The sequence below is a fragment of the Eleutherodactylus coqui genome, chromosome 3 (assembly GCF_035609145.1).
Source record: "Eleutherodactylus coqui strain aEleCoq1 chromosome 3, aEleCoq1.hap1, whole genome shotgun sequence".
NCBI classification, from domain to species: domain Eukaryota; kingdom Metazoa; phylum Chordata; class Amphibia; order Anura; family Eleutherodactylidae; genus Eleutherodactylus; species Eleutherodactylus coqui.
The window spans coordinates 184,632,779-184,652,322 of record NC_089839.1 but is presented as its reverse complement, the minus strand read 5'-3'; the positions used below and the strand labels follow the sequence as shown (position 1 = coordinate 184,652,322).

General features: G+C 40.4%; 1 protein-coding gene across 7 annotated transcripts in view; it reads left to right on the top strand.

Annotated features, from left to right (window-relative positions):
- Window positions 1-19,544, top strand: part of CADPS (calcium dependent secretion activator) — a 483,917-nt gene that overhangs the window by 80,255 nt on the left and 384,118 nt on the right. The gene's annotated exons all lie outside the window — the stretch shown is intronic.

Sequence of the window (19,544 nt, the reverse complement as noted above, 5' to 3'; positions counted from 1 at the left end):
TATATATATGCATATGTCCACATATGTATACACATGCTCAAAATTGTAATCTATCAACATCTAAACCTATCAAATGCAGGTAAATGAACTCAACTAAATCAAGGTGGAAATTACTGGCGTTTCATCATATGTGTTCCTTGGTTCTTCCTTAACTAGTTTAGGACTATATTGATTTAGGTTACAAATCCACAGTTCTCCCCAGGGTAAAGCTTCTCCTGTACGATCACAAATTATTGATTTATGTTATTTTTAATCTCCCCAACCGATTTGCATCTGCTTGGATATAGTACCAAGTTGTATTGGTAAACAGGCACAGACACTCAATGATCTCATTTGGGTCTAGGAACCTTTCTAAAAAAAATTGGCATTTTTATTTAAAAACTTGAAGCCTGAGAAGATATTTAATTTGATGTATTGTATCCAATATTGACAGGGTTTTGATGCACCTTAGAATTAATTGTTCTCTCAATGACCACTAGACATCCAGGTCCTGATGCTCCCTCCTCTATGCTTCACAGTGGGCTGGGACTTTGGGGATGGTTTGCTGTATTATTTTTTTCCTTAAACATAGCGTAGTGCATTTGTGCTAAAAAGTACACTTTTTTTTTCTCATCTGTACATAGAATATTTTCACAGAAGCATTATAGATAGAATAACTTGGTGGTCTTGGGCAAACTGAAGACGGGCCATTTGGACAGCAGCAGTTTTCTTTGTTATATCTTTCAATGAGCAGCATTCTTGTTTAGTGTTTTTCTAATTGTGGACATATAAACGGAGGTGTTTAAGTTCATAGAGAGTTTTTTAGGTCTTTTGCTGTTAAGTTTGGGTTCTTTGTAATGTCTTTCAGCATTGCGCATTGTGCCCTTGGAGTGATCTTAACGGGATGCTAGCAAAAGTATTAGTAGTAGTAGTCCTGAATTTGTTCCATTTGCAGATTTGTCTAAGTGATGTACACTCAAGTCTTTAGAAATGTGTTGTAGCCTTTCCCAGCTAGCATGTCTTCTGATATCTTATGAACATGGTTTGTATCAAGGCATGGTACACACTAACCAGTCTTTCTTGTGAAGAACAGATTTGTCAGTAACCAGGCTTTGTGTGCCTTTATTTAATTGACAAAGCACCTGTGAAACACCTTTTGCCAAGTATCTCTTGGAGAAGTTATCTATCATCTGGATAGATCATCAGTAGTTGATGAACAGGGATCTGCCATTCGGGATCTCCATCATTCAGCTGATTGCCTGGCCTGCTGCCAATGTAGCGGGGCCAAGCATTGTCATCAATGGACAGGGGAGGATGTGGGAAGACCGAAATTACCCCCATTGCTTCTATTGCGCTTCCTGCTCCTGGTATGAATAGGACTCGACATCCTATCCTGTCTCTAATGAGGGGCAGGAAGTGCAATAGGAGTGTGACGCTCCATTTATTTCAATAGGAGTGAAGCCAGCATTCTTACATTCTGCCCTGTCCGCTGACATCTGATGACGTCTGACTCCACTGCACCTGAAGATCAGATTATGGATGGGAATCCTGAGTGGTGAACCCCATTCCATCAACTACTGAGAACCTATCCAGGAGATACAGTTGAAAAAGTGCAATAGCAGTTGAAAATGGCTGGATGGGCCGAAACGCTCTATATTGCTAGTATGCAATAAAATGAATAAAGAGAAAGAAGCATGTTCTGGGATTTTGCTTGACTGCATCAGTTGAAAAAGGCTGGAATACCTCTTTAAGCAATGGTTCTGCACCTACTTCATCTTATAAGGTGAGGCATAGTTGAAGGTGAAGTTAACATTTCCTCTTCTATACTTGATCAGCATATTGTGAATCAGCGATACACAGAAAATCTTAAAAATACTAAAGGAGAGATGACATTAGTCAGCACAGAGGCAGATGGCTCATACAGTTGTGAAAATTGCAAATGACATTAAATCAGTGTGACACAACGGGGCGTCACTTTGTGCCTTATTATCCTATTCAGTGACCACGTGAATTTAACAAGACTTGGAAGTCCTGCAGCTCCAATACTCAGTTGGTATTCGCTATACACATAAACACGCAGCCACAGTTATCTATGACACCCGTAATAGATTAATACTACTTATTGTACTGCATTAAAAAAAACACCATTGAACTTAAAGGGGTATGATAGACCCTCAATACTTACTACATTATATATATGTATGCATGGCACTGTACCTATGTAAACAATGGAGAGGACACTGGAGCACCACAGTCTATGCATTTTGTTGTTGATCATGAGGGTTACCTCCGGCAGTGGCAATGGCATAGCTAAAGGCCTGTGGGCCCTGATGCAAAAGTTAGCTCGCCCCTATATCCACACTTATGACAATACCAAAATGTATTTCTGTATACTGTGCATACATCACTTGAATAAGTACTCAGACACATATTCATGTTAGGCGTACATAATGTAGCCATACTATACATACATATGTAACAAGGTTTAACTTGACTCTTAACTCATGTTGTGTGCCACTGTTACATTTATGCAAGTCGCAATTACGGATGTCACCAACAAGACAGACCAAGCCATAAATAATGTACACAATAGACCAATATAGTCATATATTATATCACCAAAATGTGGGGAGGACAAAATAAGGCAAATGACAATAACAGAAATAGGGGAATTGGAACCCTATCCCTAAGCAACTTGGTGTGGCCGTTCCTTGCCTAAAAGCTGGGCGATTGCCCCGATGGGGGCAACCTTGCATCGGGAACCTAGGAGGACTAGTCTGTCCTTAGACGGGGAAAGGTAAGATGTTTAATACAGATGGAAAGAGCAACGTATATGACAGTATAAAGTAGAAGTAAATAAGTCCCATACAGAACAAATAACCACAGGTATTTAGCTTACAAGAATCTGCTGCCTCACCAAACACCTCAGGCAGGACAATAACCAGCGCCCATGTAGAGGCGGGTCCAGTATAAATATACTTCCATTATGGCTGATTGGTCGGCTAGGGGAAACACCTCCCTGTCAACCCATCAGTCCATACACCACAGGAGATGTTGTAGTAGGGTAGTGAAGAAGAGCACATTATACACTAAACTCACTTGGGGATTTTCAATTGACAACACCTCAGGGCCCTCTACAGTGACAGTATCAGTCATCTGTAAGTTCATGTGAGTCTTCCACACAGGGAAATGCAGTCCATGAATAGTTTATGGTCACGTGTGCTGGGGCCACAGTTCATTTGCCGTTTCAATACTGTACTAGTACCAAATATTACCACTGCGCGGTGACTAAATAATAACATTAACTTTATACAATAACTGAAATGGGCACTCCAGCGAAAACACATTTTTCCATCGCTCCCTTCCCTCACCTGATTGCCTGTCACATTCTGGAGGTTTCCTTTCTGTATTGCAGCCATTTCCACTCAGCCTCCTGTCTGATGCTTAACAGGTACTATCTTGATTCTGAGATTATTTTTATTTCACTTTCACATGAATCCCATGATACATCAGCAAACAATTGGCCAGAGGACATACTATTTATGCCTGCTAGGGAAATAGTTTAATTATTATTACCTTATATATGCTCACATAAATAAGCTGCAGACCATAATTATACAGTCAGGAGGACGAACTGTGATCTCCACTATTATAACTGTGTGACAGGAGCTGTGTGATCATAATCAGTAACTGTGATAGGAGTGCCTGTATCCCCTTGTAGGCAATTTTTGTGGTAGGTTTCTTGTAACAGCATCACACAGACTGATCAGTTTCAGACAACATAACCCCAACAACCGGATTTGAATTGCAGAATTTGCAATCGTCACCCGCACAGACAATCTGTGGTATTCCACACCCACTGAAAGAATAGAACATTCGCAGGTCTGCTCACAGGAGTGGATAGTGATTGCGATTTCTGCAAGTGGATTTAAAATCTCTGCGGGTTCTATTTTTCTGTGGGATCTGCATGGATGGTTTCCATTGACATTGCAGATAGATCCCAGGTACCTATGTCATTGCCTAGCGATGGTGCAGGAAAACAAAGATTTAAAGAAAAAACTGTACTGCACATGACCAATGGCAAGCCGTCATGGTCATCTGCAGTACAGGAGAAATCAGGTACGCAGGGTCGATGGCCATGGTCAGAGATGGATTTTGATGCAGGCTCCCGCATGGGTAATCCAACCCAGTTGTGTGCAGCAGGCCTAAATCTCAGTTGGTCAGAATTGAGATCACAAGGCGATCTGAGGAAAAAGAGGCCAGGAGTTTCAGATAGAACAGAATAACTAAGCAAAGTAACACTAGCCCACTTGTATATACTGGGGGGGGGGGGGGGGGGGGGGATAAATACATAATGAATGAAAAAGAAAAATCACCACAGTGGCCCTTTAAGTATTGCAGTTTATAGGTGAAAAATGCTTTGGGCTGGAATACCCCTTTAACTCTTTCATCAACTTATTCATATTTATCTAGATACTGTATATATCGCAGAGTGAATGTCACCAGACGCCTGCGCTTACGTCAAAAGAAATATGGATTTAGCTCATTTTTCATTACCAAGGTTGATAGTTCATTTGAGCCCAATCAATAAAATGCAATTCTAATTATAATGTTATAAAGAGGGGTTTAGCAGCAAATATCACGGCACTCATTAAATACACGTTTCTCAAAGTTCATTAATATTTAATTTTTTTTATTTTTTCTTAAGAAATGGAGATGTCATCGCTTGGCAGCTGTAATTTGAACTTGAGGCTCTGAAATGTTATAGGGAAATGATCTGATATTCAGTGAAATGTTATTATTTCCTGCTCATAGGGAAGAGATGGGTTCGATGAAAGTGAGGATTAAGTGAGTCATCCATCAAGTTTGATTAGAATCAGACTTTTACCAAGTGTTAGGAATGGTAGCCAGGCATGTCAGAAACCAATAACGCCATGTTCGTGGAAAGTAATAGCCTAAGTTGAACACTTTGTCGCTCAGTTCTGAGCGGGTAAAAAGTACAATCTACAACTTAAAGGGCCACTTTGACAAAAACACACTTTTTATCCCTGCCCTCTGTCAAAATCTGGAGGTCTTCTCTGAATATAAGCAACTACTTCTCTGCAGTGCAGCCCCCTATCTGATGTTTATCAGGCACCATCTCGAGGCTGAGATTTTTTACTTTCAGTTTCACATCTATTCCATGATGCATCAGCATAGCATTAGCTGAGACTATACCATTTTTGCCTGCAGGGGGGACAGTTCAATTATCATTACCTTCTATATCCCTTAATAAGCTATGTGGTGGCTTGAAGAGAGCAGGGTTAGCTTGAGTGGGAAACTTAGCTTGTGTCACAGTGATTCCTACCCTGTCCTCAGCAATGGCTCACCCAGCAGGCGGATTATTCGACAATGAGGGTTTGAGCAGTTGCCACGTGATGCCAGTACCTCTGAAAATAACATGAGATAATAAAGAGTCCAAGCCAACTTAATATTTACAAAATCGGAGGCACACGGTTTTACTATAGCTTGCAAGTTGTAGAAGTCAACATCCACGAAACTGTTTCTTCAAACAATGGAATCTCCAACAGTATTTTACACAAACATTAACAGTCCTTGTTGCTCAAACTCACTCTCTCTCCCAGTCTAATTCTACTCATCCTTAATTGATAGCTGAAGTGGCCAGTCTAAGTTATCTGAACCTTGCTCTGAGCGGTGACTAGTGGAGGAAGAATGACTTCTCCCTAACAGGGCTGTAAATCACTCACGATACAAAGGTCCAATTTCCTTTCCAGTTGCGCGAGGTCTGTCCTTACTCAGTTGCCACCTGGTAGGGTGGAAACTGACTCGCCTGACGACAGTTCCACTACTGCCAGGCACAGCTTGACGAGAATCGTCTTCCCCTTAGCAAACCGGTCATGAGTTCCCAAAGCGCTTGGGCCCAGAGACCACCGAACCATTCTCGGTGCCGACTGCCCCTAAGGCTTCCCCTTTTTCCTTTTCTCCCACCATTTTTCTCTCACTCGGTCTGATGTCTGACTTTTCATTATCTCTTCCCCTTAACGAATCCTGAGCAATGGAAATCCCCATAGCCAATCACAAACTAGCTAAGGAGTGCTAGAGAGAACACCATGTGGGTTAGTGTGGCTGACACACGTACAAACACAAACAGAGCTATGCCACACCAGACAAAGACTTGTTAACGATAAACACAGATAAGCTACACAAGATGAGACATATAGATTGACTAAGACAAACCAAAAAGGTTAGTCACATAAGTGCTGTGGGGGCCCCACAACTTTGGGCCAATACAGTTACAGACAATAGGATGAGCTGTGATCCCCTTTGTTATACCTGTGTGACAGGAGTTGTGTGATCATCATCAGTAACTGTGACAGAAGTGCTTGTATCTTCCTGTAGGCAGTGTATGTGGTAGGTTCCATGTAACAGCATCACACAGAATGTGATGGGTTCGTTTTCAGTGGTGGTACTCTAGTCCGTTAATACTATGTCTGAGATTAATAGGCCAGGACCTATCTTCCCGCTGTTTCTTTCAAACCTGCATGCACTAGTGCGGACTTTGAAAAGTCAAAGAAAAAAAGCAAGCCTGTCCATGTGCAACTGTGAGAACACATAAGCCCAAAATGTGACCCCAATATCTGAGCTGGTCAGAATTTATGCGCGTATTATGCAGAGAATAGAACCCATTGGTTTCCATGGCCTCTGTCACATTCCTGTATTTGGCATGCATATTTTGCACACATTAAAAAAACGCTGGATGCTGTACTTTTGTGTGTATTTGTTCCCCAGAAGGTCCCCACAGAAGCCTATGGGGGCAGGGGAGATGCACGCGCAAAACGCAAGGGGGGGATGTTTGAAGCATTGCGCAATGCTGCTGAAAGAAAGAATGCATCTAGATCTTATTAGACGAATTAGCCATTTAAAAACCCTGCCCTACATGCAGAGGAAGTACAGTAAAGTATGCAGACATGTGCACAATAAAGACTCGTTCATGATGCAAATACGTTGCTCTGAAGCATACGCGATAGCACGTATGCTCATATGAAACCACTCTTATGGAACGTTCAGACGTAACAGAGAATAAACCAGATTTTCCACAATGGAAAATCAACACCAAAATTTGCATAATTTCCACGTCAAATACTGCACCAAAATCCACGCCATTGCTGCAGTTTTTAATGTGGAATTTGGTGCGGATTTGCAACTGATTTCAACTTTTTTAGTAGAAGGGGATGCAGATTTGTACCAAAATTTGTGTCAAAATCCTCATCGATTGTGCAGATTTTGAGACTAATTTTGATGCAGAAATTATGCAGATTTTGGTGCGGATTTTCCGCTGTGAAAAATGCGCATACTTGTGATACATGTGACTATACCCTAATAGGGCATTTGAAAGTCTCTATGTCATATCTATTTCTGATATCCAATATAATAGTCACTATTATGGCTTATAAAGTGACTGTCATCCAGCTTCCCATGTGGGACGTATATACTGTACAGTGATTTCTTTGTATTTTGAGAATTTCCCATTAATGCGATCGTCTACAGATATAACACATTCCTGCTTTCACAATGAAGCTGTTGGTGTTTCCTATAGGCTGTTGTTACAGGAGCGAGTATGATAGAAGAAAGGTCGCCTGTCGATGCAAATTAGCAGGCGTACATGGCTTATATTGAAATGTTTGCTATCAAGTTGGTTGAGGAAGGTGACAACACGCTGTGACTGTACATGAAGACTAAGAAGAATATGATTGGGAAAATTAGAATTCAACGGTTAAATACCTAGACCGATCCATGTACAGCAGATCGCTAATAATGTCAGCCTCGGTATATAAGCAATTCAGCAGGTATGAGAGCGTCAGGGGTTAATTATGAGCCATTTTCCAGTGCTTTATTGAAAGCAACAGTAAGGCCAGTTTCACATCTGCGTTGGAACCTCTGGATGGCGGTTTCATCATAGATCCGTCTCCAAATACCGGAAGAAAAAGCCGGGCAGCTGAGTGGAAAGTGGAAGGACCCTATTATAGCCAATGGGGTGCGTCCAGCACTGTTCGGTTCAGTCCAGAGACGGAGCTGTTCGGCTGCAGGGATTCCCCTTTCGTGCTCCTTGAATGAAGCAGGAAAGCAGAATTCCCAATGCAGGTGTAAAACCACTCTTATGACGACGTTCAGGTATGGTTATATGTATAGGTCTGTACAATCTGATTGTACCAATTTAATTGCTTTAGTTCTTGTGAAGCTCCATGAAATCTTCATGTTACCATTTATTATCACCATATTTCTGCTCTATATGTATCCCTTCATGACTATTGCCCCTCCATACTATAACTCCATTTCCATGCTGTGTAAGAAAGATGGAGTTTGTGATTTTCTGGTAATTGCCTTTCCTTCTTTGATGATACTGGGGTCTGTGAAGAAAAGAAGCTCTACATAGGTTCACAATGGCAGAGGGGGCCCTAATTTGTACAGGACCCGTAACAATTGCATGGGCCTCAGAATTTGGACAACTGCCTTAGGTTAGATGGCTTCCTGTGCAGAATCTTTTAGGCATGTCCTGTCATAAAATAAATATAGCACAAGAACCAAGTTCATGACATAAATACAGCAGAACCTACCTCAGTATATAGATACAGTACCAGAACTAAGCTCATAAGATAAATACAGAACCAGAACCAAGCTCAGCACATGCACACAGCACCAGAACCTGTTAACATAAATACAGCAACAGTGCCAACCTCAGTACATAAATACAACATCAGATCCAAGCTTGTAAGATAAATATAGCAGCAGAACCAACCTCGGTACATATATACAGCATCAGACCCAAGATTGTAACATAAATGTAACAGCAGAACCAACCTCAATACATAAATACACTACCAGAATCAAGCTTGTAACATATATACAGCACTAAAACCTACCTCAGTAAATAGATACAGTACCAGAACTAATCTCATAACATAAATACAGCATCAGATCCATAGTGTAAAAAAAAATTAGCAGCAGAACTAATCTCAATACATAAATACTGCTCTGGAACCAAGCTTGTAACACAAATACAGAACAAGAACCAAGCTTATAACATAAATACAGCACCAGAACCAAGCTCAGTACATAGATACAGCACTGGAACCAAGCTGTTAACATAAATACAGCAGCACAACCAACCTCGGTACATATATACAGCATCAGACCCAAGATTGTAACATAAATGTAGCAACAGAACCAACCTCAATACATAAACACAGCACCGGAATCAAGCTTGTAACATATATACAGCACTAAAACCTACCTCAGTAAATAGATACAGTACCAGAACTAATCTCATAACATAAATACAGCATCAGATCCATAGTGTAAGAAAAATTTTGCAGCAGAACTAATCTCATTACGTAAATACTGCTCTGGAACCAAGCTTGTAACACAAATACAGAACAAGAACCAAGCTTATAACATAAATACAGCACCAGAACCAAGCTCAGTACATAGATACAGCACTGGAACCAAGCTGTTAACATAAATACAGCAGCACAACCAACCTCAGTACATACATACAGCACCAGAACCAAGCTTGTAACATAAATACAGCACCAGAACCAAGCTCAGCATATTGATGAAATCAGAAACAAACTCATAACATAGATACAGCCCCAGAATTAAGCCCATAACATAAATACAGTAGCAAAATTAAGCAGTTGTGTTGCAGGGGCACCGATGGGCTGACAGCTGATGTGAATTTTGTACAACCTATATTTCCCAGACAACTCCAGATGAAGCTTGTGCAAAACCAGCATCAGCTGCGATGGGCAAACCCTTTCTGTGTGGTATCTGTATTCACATACACTTGCAGTATACTTTATATGTATCAGGTTTTTATTGTCACATTGTACGGCATGTGGATATGATTCCACTTAATATTAGTAATGCATTGTGTACTGGCACTTTATTAGTTATTTTAGGTGGGGATGAATTTATATTCATTAGTATTTTGGAATTCTTTATTTATTGTATGCATTGTATAACAATATTTCATATTGAAGCACTGGTACTTTATGATAATCTAATAGCTGCATCGAGGATTACCAACGTTATGCTTTTGCTATTGTGTTTGCATTTGTTGGTCTTTTTTATATATATTTTATGAGTTGATCCTATCTATGAATAAAGTATGAGATTTTAATACTTATATTCTTGGTAGTGTGTATATTGTTCAGCACTATTTCTTTCTGCTTGGTGGTTTACAGATCTGAACAGAGCCTAACACAAAGTTCAATACAGCAAAGCTCTGTGGATGGCTTGTATCATCTCTATATGACATAATGAAATAATTAGATGGAATTCACAAAGAAATGGGTGTTTTAGGTTTTCACAAATAAAGGCTATTCATTGTATTTTCCTATTGACTTTCTGTAAATATTCCTCACAATTTGTGAAGATCTCTGCTTGTTGTCACTTCATAGAAACATTTGCTGTTCAGTGGATACAATAGTGCATGCTTGGTTACAGTATCCATACAGAGACATGACTTGTATCTGTGTCATTGACACATGATGAGGGTATTGTAGAGTCAGGTCCCGTTGTACTAACCCACACCCCATTTTCAATGCCCCCCGTAAAAAAAAAACCCTTCTGAAGAAATAAAGACATAATACAAGATTTTGGATTACATTGGTCACAGCAGCAATTTTTAACAACCACAAGTAGCAAATACATCTATAGCAATAAAGACGGTGGGAAGGGCCTTGGACTTACAAAGTCTGGCACCCTAAAAACATATTTTAACAAGAACCAATATTTACCCCCCAGTGGCATCTGCTTTTGGCTTGGTGGCACCACTAGCCATCAAGATGGCTGCCTTAATTAAACAGACTATTTAGGACTCGACCCAATGCGAGTGCCAGATAAGCCAGACAAAGCACAAGTACTCCATGAAGTAAGAGGACCATGCACCAGTAGAACTCCCCTTCCACCAATTTACGACCTACTCCAAGGACCCCTCCACCTGCAACACAGCTGCCATTACACCATTTGCCAGCGGTGTAATGCCAGCGGTGTATAACTCATTACAAGCATTTTAAAACCTTACCCTGGTAATGAACTATCACAAGAAAGGACAAAAGGAGATGGATGGCAGGACTTCACATGCTGTACAATACTACAATGTCCTTTCCCGCTCAGAGCCCTGCAACTTCCTCCAAATGCTTCTCCCCTGCTCTCCAGTTACCCTATCACTATCTGTCAGGGATTACTATCTGCCAGGACCTCCTCTACTCCAGTTGGCAGCTCTCCCTGCTGAGCTATCCAGCCATCTGGACAGCTGCCTTGAATAAGTTTGTTCTTGTCCCTAGCTCCTGCTCCTGGTTCCCGATCGCCTCTTCCCTATTCCTTAATTGGACTTCCTATAAAAGCCTGGCCCTTCCTCCAGTTCCTTGCAAGATTATTGTGCCTCACAGACATAGTAAAGCTCCACTACCTGCCTGCTCCTCTACAACCAAACTGACACCTACTGTTAGTAACCCCTGGCATTTCTCCTGACAATGTTGCCTGCTTGCTCCCTTGTACTGCAAACTGTGATCACCTGTTACTGACTCCTGGCTCTCCTCTGACTACACTGTCGGTCACCAGCAGAAATTCTCTTCTCCTTAAAGGAAAGGTTCCTGTTAAATGACTGCAGGCAGAGATCATGAAAACCCATTAGGAAATAAAACAGAAAGTGTGCTGAAAAATGTTATAACTAGCAAACAAAAATCTTTATTTTCTGAAGCTGTAATATTTAAATGGTCCTGGTATAAAATAATGTGTGGGAAATTGTCCATTCCACCGGTAGTTATGTAAGACGTCTTTGAGAAATGAGAAAGCAACTATAACAACACAGTTGCTATAAAATAATAGTTCCAGTATGGTGCCCTTTTATGCAATCAAGAACTTGCTCAGATGTGATAATCATTCTGCTAGGTACAACACATAGGGACCGTTGCCGTAGCAGTACTGTATGTTCTCACTTACGTCGTTCGCTGTTGAGGTATAATCGCAAATTATAGATTGCATTTGTCTTGTTGATTTAATTGGCTTGATGATAGCGCTCTACTGGAATATGAAATTGTTGGTAAATACATACTGTAGGATGAGGGGCATTTCCTGCCGGGCTCGCCATTTTCAGACAAGTGTTCATATTATTGTGAGTAGAACAACTTTTTTGTGCTGCGGGGAATGGAGCTGCTGGATGCAGTGAGGGACACATGGGCTGATTATATACATTAATAGTCTCAAAGTAGGTCTGTTCTCCTGGCTTCAACTATGAAGTATACCTGACTTTACACAAGCATATTCCAGGTGCATTTATATAAACATGAAGGTAAAGAGAAACTAGTCATCAAGATATGGAGCCTTTATATTAGACTTTTTGCAATTGACTACAAAGTTGAGCAAGGGAACACAACTGTGCATAGTAGTTTCAATATCGAAAATGGCGGTGAACTGTTGAGAGTTTGACCGTCCTGTCTTCTAATAGTCTTGCCATTAGTGATTATCCCCCGTCTATCTATTACTACTTCCCTCTGAAGTGGGGGTAGGCAGTTCTGGTTGTCCTTGAAAAGACCCAAATGGTGTATGGAGCAGATACCTAATGAGTTATTGGGATACTTGTCTGATATACAACTAATGACCACTTTATTACAAACACAGATCTAGTTACACGTTGGACCTACTTTAGCCTTCAATTTGTGGTGGTGTCCATCCACAGGTATCAGAGGACCCAAGAAAACATTCCCCACACCATTGTTCCACCTCCACCAGCCTGAACTGTTGACACCTGGCATGAAGGGTTCATTGATTCATGCTGCTCGCGTCAAATTCTGACCCTCCTATCCTCACGGTGCAACAGAAATCTAGCCAGACAATGTTTTGCTTAGTGATCCAATTCTTGTGTTTTTTTGCTCATTGAAGTCTTGACTTTGTTTCTCTTAGACAGAAATGGCTCTGGAAATGGTCATCTGCTGTGGTAGCCCATCTGTGCTCAGCAATAATGAGTTGTGCATTTGGATATGTTAATTGATCCCCAGCATTGTATTTGGTTGCAATTCACATCACTGTGCAGAACCTGTTCACCAGGACAAATCTTGACATCCTTCTCTGACCCCTTCATCAACAAGTTGTTTATATTTCCCTTTCTCTGGATGTTTTTGCTTGATTCCACCATTCTCTGTATACTCTCCACACCACTGTACAAAGAAACCATAGAAGGTTGGCAGTGATATCCTGGCCATAGCTAGCCAGATTGATGGATTTTCCCATTCCAATGTAGTTTCACACTAAAACTGGTCCGCAGAAAACTTGTCACGTGATTTTATGCTGCACTCCAGGGTCATGGGGCCAAGCTCCTTGTAGGGAAGCTTCAATCATGAAAGGGCCGGTGTTTTTAATAATGTAGCCAGTGTATATGGGGAATATTTACACCTTATATAATCCATGTGCGCAAGTAGAAACCTTGATTGTAAGTCCAAAATAACACCATGACAGTTTTATTTTGCATTTCATATGGATACTAATCAAGAATCCAGTTGTCTATGGACTGAATGGATAACCCATCTCTTTAATTATGGAATCCAATTCTACCAATGAGCAAAGCAACTGAGATAATCTTCCGCTCCTGCTGTAGAGCCAATTAATTCTGAATCTTCTCACCCAATGTTCCCAGGTCGGTCTGGAATCTTTGATTTGTTTTTACTTGTTTTATGAAAAGTATTCCGGGTATTCATTCATCTCCGGTCATTCTTCACCCCCAGCAGGCATCAGAAGGGTGGGCACGGATGGAGGCACGGAGACAATATGAAGCTTCTGTTTGCATGAATCCTTTCTATTAAGTAGATAAATCTTCCTAAACGTCTTTGAAAGCAAATAGAAAAGAAAGGGAAATTGGCCCAGTGTTCAAAAGCCAAACATCTCTCTAAATAGGACCTGTTGGCACATTAGGACAGATGAAGAAAGATATGAGCTAATATTTTGGAACAAGGCTAATTCCCCTTTAGAAATCTTTTCTTTACAGTGGGTCCAACAAGTAGGTCCATAATTACTGTTAGTGTTATTCACTCCCCTTGATAGATTCACAGTTTACAACCTGAAGACAATAGGACAACAGGCTTCAAACGCTTCCCAAAGGATAACAGTTGGGGGTTTACAATCGGAATATGAGACTTGGTTTACAGCAATTAATTCTCAGGGGGACAACAGAAGGACTCAAATAATAGCGTACTGAAGCTTTAACATTGGTTGCTAATTAGAGAAAAATCCAGCAAAGAATTTTTTCCTCATTTACATAATTTATTTTCGTGATTGATGTTTTCATGGTTAAAAAAAAACATAAAAATATTTCTACTAAAATACAAAACTATTAATAAATACAAGTGTACCATATGTAGCCACTACCATTCTGTTCAGATTTCTGGACAACCAACATGATGGCCATTATAGCTCCTTAGTGGTTGTTACCCGGCTTTCCCTAATTTATAGGTGGCGACTCTGTTCAGTTATGGTGGGAAACATCGTCAGCTCTGTGACGTCTCCATTCACTTGTATGGGATGAAGGAAGATTGCTGAGCACATTGAAGTGCATTGAAGTACATAGAAGTGAATGGAGGGTGGTTACATAAGCGCAGCACCGCTCCGTCCTTACACATTGGGAGCTCATAACTCTGTACTTAGAAGTTGGGATTGCTAGGAGTGCCAATGCTCGGACCCTTAGCGATCAGACATTTATTACCTATCCTGTTAATGTCATTAGTTGGAAAATCCAGTGGATTCAAAGTTGATTACCAAAGTATACTGAACAGAGGCTTGTTACAAACGGTGGCCACAAGGGTCTGTTCTGGGACCTATTCTTTCTAATAGGTTTATAGCTGACATAGGAAAATGTTTAACTGGTAAGGTTTGTCTATTTGCTGACAAAAAAGTGTAATAGAATTGCTATCCCTGATTCGTGTTGCATGAACTTTTGAAAAGTTTGGTTTGGCCGGATCGCCATATTTCAGCAAAAAGTTTGGTTTGGTCCAAATTAGTTTGAACCAAATTGGAACTACACCCATACCCCCAAAATAAATGAATAACATTGGTAGGGCTGGTCCAGTGGCACCGCAATTAGAACTACTGTCTTAAAAAACTGGGGTCCTAGGTATACATCTGAACAAGGGCAACATCTGCGGGGCAGTAGATATCAAGTACTCTACCGCACTGTATAAGATGTATGTGTTATATAAGGTGAATATTATGAAATACAGGGAGAACATCCAAACTGCATGCAGATACTGTCCTTGAGCAAATTTGAACCTAGGACCCCAGTGTTACAAGGCAATAGTGCTAACCACTGAGTCACATCACTGCCTCCTTCTAGTGGGCTCAGCCCAAGGTTTAGGTTCACTGCAAAACAAACCTTTAGTAAAGTTCAAGCTGAAACAGGGTTCAAGTGGTTCAATTCACTCAACACTATTCCTGGTGGTGTCTGTAACACACAGCATGATTTAGCTTTTTGCATAAATGATCAAAATGATGGAAATTGCAGTTCAATGTAAAATACGGCACTTGGGAATAAAGATTGATCTGTGTGAGTATTGTATCAGTGCATCGCTGGAGGTGTAACCAGTAGAAAGAGAGAGATTGTGATCCCTCTGCATAGAGCTCTTGTGAGACTTCATCTGGTATACTGTATGCAATTCTGGAGACCTCATCTACAGAAAGTCATTAATAGAATAGAACAAGTCCAAAAACGAGCTACAAAAATGTTGAAAGGTATTAAGCATAAAATATATCAGGAAAAAAAAAACTTTATTTGTATAGCTTGAAGGAAAGAAGGGAGAATGGGGACACGATGGAAACCTGTACATATGTTGAAGGCTTAAATAAGATTCAGGAGTAAAAAGACACAACACTAGGGCAAGGGGTCATAATCTGAGATTAGTTGGGGGAAGATTAGAGGAAATGTCAGAAAATATAATTTTACTGAAATAGTAGTAGACCCTTAAAACAAACTTCCAGGAGAGCTGGTTGGAAAATCATCAGGAAGTAAAAAATAATAAGAAAATGTTAGATGAGGTGGGCCAGGAGTTTTCTATGTTTCTTTCATCTTACGGATTGGGGTTTACCATTCTGGACACTCATCTATTAGAATAGAGAGCTGCTACAAAAAACTTTTTTTCATTATGGAATGCCCATTGATTTAAACATGAATTGTGTAATGCTTCATGTTCCCTGTGGAGGCGCTGTGACTTGCTCATAGTTAGCAGACAAATAAAAAGTGGACAATACCTTCAAGGACTCTTGGTTAGTTTGTATAGCAGTCTAATATGTTGTCATCTAGATTTCTAAGATAGGGCTGAATAACATTTTTCCCTGTGTATAGTTAAAGGGAGTGTCAGCTTAGGGCAATGTTTTTTGCTTGAAAGATCCCTTAAATATAACTTAAACACAGCATTTCCCACCCTTCTAGTGATTAAAAGAGTATTCTGGTTACTTCAGGTGTTTTCAAGCCTTCACTAATATGGGTATAAACTGATAGATCAGTGGGAGTCCAACCGATAGGACCCCTGCCAAACCCGAGAACAAGAATCCCATTTTTCCCATTCTCCAGTGGTCATGGTTGCGCAGTGCTGCTCAACTCATTTTCAATGGGACTGCTGGAGTACAAAGCACTTGGCTATTTCTGGCAGCCCCACTAAAATTAATTGAGCAGTTTCCACGCATGCAAGCACTATTTGCACTGCATTTAATGACGTCATTGCAGCTGGGAGGAGCCACCCAAAAGTAAGGAGGAATGGGAAATAGGTTGGGTACCGGCGGTCAAACCCTATCTTAACTAATCTACCAGTTTTCACTCCGCTTGATGGGTGAAAACTTGAAGAACATGAAGTAACCAGAATACCACTTTAAGTGCTTAATTTTCCTTCATCTCCTCCACAGGAGAAATTAAGAATTATACAGTCCTTGCAAAAAAAAAAAATGGGTTATGCATATACAGCATGGCCCTGCCAGAGTGTTGAATATGAGACTTCCCTGTTTTTAATTCCAAATTTCCTAATGGAGTATTTCAAAATGGGCATTATAAACCAAACACTTTAAAAAGAACCAGTCACCACCCATGAGTGCTATAAACTAAGTTGTGATTCACATAGGCTAGGTTCAAAGAAGCTGGGAATGTAGCTTTTATACTCACCTGGCTTCTGGTTCCCATGCTATAACTCATGGAAGTTGGTGCCAGCAGACTCATCACTGCAGCAGTGCAGCGGCACTCCCATTGAGAACAGTGTGTGCATGCACAGCGGACTCATCTCTGCAGACTTTGCATGCACAGCGGCAGACATGAGTCCATTGCTGCTGATTTCCATGGGTGAGTGCATGACTGGCAGTCTGTTGAATATAAAAACTCCTCAGAACCTGTCCTAATGTAGTTTATGGTGCACATACATGCGGACAAGTTCCCTTTAATATGGCACAATGTTTAGAACAATTCTGCCAAAAAGGTAGTAAGTGATGAGGGAACGCTTCCTTTAAGGAGATGCCCTAGAGGAAATTGGGTAATAGGTTGAAAGAATTAGATTTGATGACATTAACTATGACAGTAGATACAATTTGTAACTATTAAATTTTAATTAGCTAGACTTTACATTATACCAGCATTGCGTCAGCTGGCTCAACATAGACTCTTCCTAGCCAACGCATCAACTCCATTTATTTTATAATACCCCCAAAATATACGCATATTGCAATAAAAAATATTCAAAGACCATAGAAAATTAGTCTTGAATATTCACACAAGCATTTTCTCCCCCCGATTCCGAAACAGAACTTGCATGGGAAAAAACCATTCATTTGAATGGGTTAATTCATGTAACCGTTTTTTCTCACGGACCAATAGTCTAAGTTTGAGAAATTGCAGCATGTCCTAATTTTGTGTGATTCCTAATCAAGAATCGCCCATTATTTTCTATGAGAGTGTAAAATAAAATATCGCAATTGTATGTCTTAAGATTTGCATGTGGGTGCAATGTGCTTAATGTATGCTACTATAGGGACCACAGGAAATGTAGAGCAGTGAAAAACACACACATGAAGAATGGATGTAGAATAGATGCAAATTGCATGTAGAAGTTGCAAAAACAGTGAAAATGCATGAAAATCGCATTGAAAAACGGTCAGTTTTTCACTGACCAAAATCAGACTCGTCTGTGCCAAAGACAACTGCCTACGTTTCCTTGCCCTTGAACCAGCCTTGTATTAATTGTGCACTCCTAGACGACATCTAGTGTTAGAATGCTATAACTGCACCAGTATGTTATACATTGAAGCCCTGTTAATGCTTCGGTATCAGATGACATTCGTCTAGTCCCTTCTATTCTTCCGGGGAGTTAATATTGTCGCTTACTTCTGCTGTTCTGCATTGTGTTTGAAGGGATTTTCATTTTCAATGAGCTGAGAATACAAAGCAGACAACACAAAGTAGCATTGCAGCAGTCATATATTGTATTACGTTGCATTCTTATTAAATTGATGATACCGATTTAGCTTCTTCTCTCCTGAATGAAATTGCTGCTTCATTAGGCATCATGATGGGTTCAATATCTATTAACCTCAAAAAACGGTTCTGCAAAGTGTCTACCAAACAGATTGTACAATTTCCTTTTTTTCTCTTTTTCCTGGGTCTGATAAACACACAATGTTGATAAAGAAAAGAATTTTGCTCAAATCTACATGCCGGGCAAGTTCCTTAGTGGGAATGGTAGAATATTAACCTCTGCCAAAGCCTGATTATCTGCCTCAGCCGGTGCATGCAAGGTAAAAATAATGATACTGTTCAGATGCATCTAAGCTCCCGCATCTCTGGGAGGCTAATTTCATTACTGGAAAATTTGAGGGTTAAGTAAGACACTGATTCACCAGTTTGTATATGATTATTGCCTTGTGAAGGCACTTGAAAGTTCTTTGCTTGTGGAGCAGGTATAATGAAGAATCTAAATAGCCTTTTTTCCCATAAGAATGTTTGTTATTTCCTTTTCTTAAATTGCTGTGTGATGATACAACTCACTCCGAGATCCTCAAGCTGTTAGTGCGTTGGGAGTCTTGGTCTCACAAAGGCTATAGAGTTGTAAACTCAAGGATCCCTCAAATCGTATGCTATTTATAATACCAAGGTCCATGTGTGACTACTATATCTTCAAACTATACAGCGGTTTTCAAGGGGTGAAAACCTGAGCAAAAGCCCCAAGAACTGGAGCCCAAGGAGCAGCCTGAGAGGGGACCAGATAAACATTTTGCTCAGGCCACTAGGACATGACTGACTCCTGGAAAGTTGAACAAGAAGTATCTCTGTCCTTGCCCTAGGGTATCGAGGACTTTACTATTTTTCTCAGCACTGCCCTAGACCATTTAACATTATCCACATAACTGCTCTAGACTACCAGGGACTTTACCATTATCTCCATCACTGCCCTAGAATACCAAAGACACTACTATTATCCCCCATTACTTCCCTAGACCATCAGGGACTTCATTATTTTTACCATAACTTTCCAAAACTATCA